Here is a 3,905-nt window from a genome sequence, read left to right as displayed (position 1 = left end):
CTGGAGTGTATTCAGTACTTAGATACATAAGAGACAAAAAAGTCCCGGCTCCAGTCCTTCGATATCCCAAAAAATATCTATCCTCATATTCCATCCTCATACTAACCTTAATACATCTTGGTCACTGTGCAATGCCGATTATCAAAATTGTGGCTACGGATAAGTCTTCGAAACTACTGTCTCAGATTCGATATCATAGAGAATAAATAAAAAAAGATAATATGCAAAGACATTAAACAGTATAGTTAGTTCCAGACCGGACATTAGGACTAAAATTGTGCTCCGAAAGTTATTACCGAAGAGCATTATAATACTACGGTTATTACAAATCAGATATGGAAATAAAAAAAACTACTTCTATTTACTTTGCATGTTTAGAGTCGTTGTGCCGGTTACCGGCCATTTAGTTGATTTGTTAAATTCACTCAAGCCAAAATATATTTATTTTACATGTAAAATTGATGACTACTATATGAATTGATCCTAAATGTAGTCTTGTTGTGAAACAAAATATAAATGAACAATAAGGTGCAACGTGCAAAAAATGCCCGTGTTCGTTTACGACCACTTATTTCAGATTACGACCACTATTTTAAACAAAAATAAAGTAACAAAATATCTTTTATATGTGTAAAATATATTATATTTTTTAATTAAACATTTTTAAATATCAAATACTAATCAGTATAACACACGTACACTCATGCCGTTAACTAAATATGCGGGCATGATTTATTTTGTAATAAATTTTGGTGGTTGCAAACTGCTTACGATCGTACTGTGTGAACTAAGTATATGAGTTAGCGACCACTTTTCACGAGTGAATTGGATAAAGCTTTATTAAGAAAACATGTGGTCATTAAACATTTGCATCTTTAAAGCTTTAATAACTCCAAATACTAAAATGTATGACCACAAATTAAATATTGAGAAGAGAATAAGCAAAAGAAAATAGGATTTTGCATGTCAGAATACGACCATATGGTCGCTTTCTAATGTATTAACAAATTATCTATTTCAGTACCTCAATTTAGTTTAATATAAGGTAAAAACTTACATAAAAACTATTAAACAATTCAATCAACATAATATATTAAAAGTAACTAGGCACCCTTCACACTTCAGTAGATATTCTATTAAGTAACAAAACTTACCTTTGAATGTCAAGCGCCTTGTTACTTTTTTATTATACTTAATTCCACACACCTCTCAGTTAATACCTTATTAATTAAGCGTCCATTCAATTTAAGGCTAAGCGGATGGTATAAAATTTTGCCAAATATTATGCAACTATTTTAATAATATTAAAGAATATTTTTTTTTTATTCGGAAGAAAGGTTAAGTATCTGTAAATAAAGAAATCTATTCAGCCAAGTGGTCGCTTACTGGAGATGGTGTGATGCCCTACTGTAAAATCAATCGAAATTATAAGAATATAAAATAGGTATATACTTACCATGCTTCCTCATCTTTGTTCGATTAATTTACTACTGTTTGCGCGTAATTTCAATAATATATGTATATAATTCATTTCAAAATACCTAAATATGGCGCAGATATAATAATACGTATAGAAATCTTATATGTAGAATATACTTAATATCTAGTAAGATAGCAAAACATAGTATCATCACTAGTTTCGAATTGCGTACACGACGAATACTAGAATTTCATTTTATTCAGCTCTCTAAGTAATACAACAACAAAATATACACAATTGCAATTTACAAACGAACACAAAGCAACTCATGCGGTTTAATTTAATGACGTCAAAAATGTTACGATCAAATCTCTCCGTAATTGCAAACGGCATTATGAAACGAACAAAGGAAAGGCACATAAAGAAATTGTGCCTGTTGCATAAAAATGTTCCGATGTGTGAGTCTCTTTTCGGCATCACAATCGTAAGCTGATCTCCTTCGGATGCGAGTCGTTGGCGCGAGACAAGAACTTGCGTACCTCTACGAGGCTCCAGTTACTTTGGACGTTCGCTCGGTAACTTATATTGCCAAATATGTATGTATGTATGTATGTGTGTTTACAACGTCTAATAGACATGGTTGTAGTGGTGATCGCGAGGCTCGCGCTGGGTATTTAGTTTACGATGAATATTTTCCAGCGACGAAAACCGAGAGAAATTTGGTTGAGTTTTGCAACACGGGAAATTCGCTGTCGTGAATAATAATACCCAATGGTCATCTTATCATCGTGTACCTATTCTTTGTTTTTTGGAACTAGTAAAACCCTTAGACAACCTTAGTACAATAGATATTGTGAAATTGTGTAACAAAGAAACATAATTATGCTGATGCGCAACGTGAAGCGTCTCAGACAATATTGCACATTATAGTCCACGGTAGCTCCATAAATAATACATTATAAACAGACTTATGAGGTAGAAATGCTAGAGTCGTAACGCCATTGTCGGCTCTTGATTATTTATCGATGACCCACAACGTGTTTACTTGCATTAGCTACGCGAATAAGTTTAATTATAATTAATCAATATCCATTGTCGATAATTTCTTACAAAACTAAGGAGGTCCCTGAGGTATATTATAGACAATAGCCTCCTTTGTTAGCTCTATTATTGACAGTTGCGCTGTTGCGCGATTCTAGTGTTGATTTGAAAAGCCCTTAACATTCCAACTGAATTTGCATCGTCGCACATATATACTTATCACACCCTTGGTCTAGTAGAATATATGGGTACCAAGAAATACTGCATTTGAATCTTAGGTAACTAGGTTGAGCATTACTTCGCATGTTTTTATATAATAGCATATGCCCGAAACTAGAAGCAACAATGATAAGTAATTAAACAGCAGATGGTGATAATAACTAGGTCAAATACTTGTTGGAGATGTATGAAAAATTTTAGATAGGGGCAGGTATAAGAGTATCACATCTACATGTTACACAGCATCGTGCATTACTCGATCTGTAGGGGTCCTAAACAAATAGTATAAATAGACTGAGTCTTCAACTTGCTGACATTTTTGATGGCCAGTTGTGTTGGTTCTTGCATGCAGTCATTCACGTTATTGGGAATGGTTTTATTTAGCTATTTCCCCCACATTTAGAACTTTGGGAGTAAAAGAGCAGAAGTGTTGACAAAGTTAATGACTGATTAAATTTAATTTGTGAATGATAAGGCTCATTCATATTTTAAATTAGTGCATCATATTAGCGTATCTGCAATCATTTTGTTACCACTAAACAATGGGGTATGTATTTTGGTACACAGGAACTCATATTAAATATTTTAAAAAGATATAAAAACAGAATACTTTCATTACGCGATTCTGAAAATTTTGCCACTAATAGGAGGCAGCAACGCCCCAAAGTGCTTCAAACTCCTTTTTATTATACGAACGGAAAGCGAAGAGAACAGTGAGCAATAAGCTAGAATGCTATGTACTATATTATATGGAGAAATCGTTCCGAACTCGCTCAAATCTAGGGCTGACTTTTTAATTACCAGAAAGTTATGCGTGAGATAAATTTTAACCTGGTTCAATAAAATAGTCAATTAACCTATTTTGGTTTTTATGCAGCAATGTTTAGGGCACGATTCACTACTTTTGAGTAAATGCTACTCGTCACCTTAATGCATAAGCCGGTAAAATACAAGACACTAGTACATGCTTCCAAATAAATCGTAATAAAATGAGTGTGATTAGTTCTCGCAGTTGAAAGAAAAACGTAAAAATAATTAATAATCATGGATATTTCTGCCTTTAAAATTTCGTCATATTAAATGTATGAAAATGGACCTTGAGGTATCGCCTTAAATAGTATGAACAGAACAATGTTTATGTCATATGTACTATCATATAATTAACTTCTATCGGATAACTGAAAAATAAGCCCAACATACAATGGAATAAATAATTAAAAAACAG

The sequence above is a fragment of the Manduca sexta genome, chromosome 27 (genome assembly GCF_014839805.1).
Source record: "Manduca sexta isolate Smith_Timp_Sample1 chromosome 27, JHU_Msex_v1.0, whole genome shotgun sequence".
Lineage (NCBI taxonomy): Eukaryota > Metazoa > Arthropoda > Insecta > Lepidoptera > Sphingidae > Manduca > Manduca sexta.
This window is presented reverse-complemented; position numbering follows the sequence as displayed.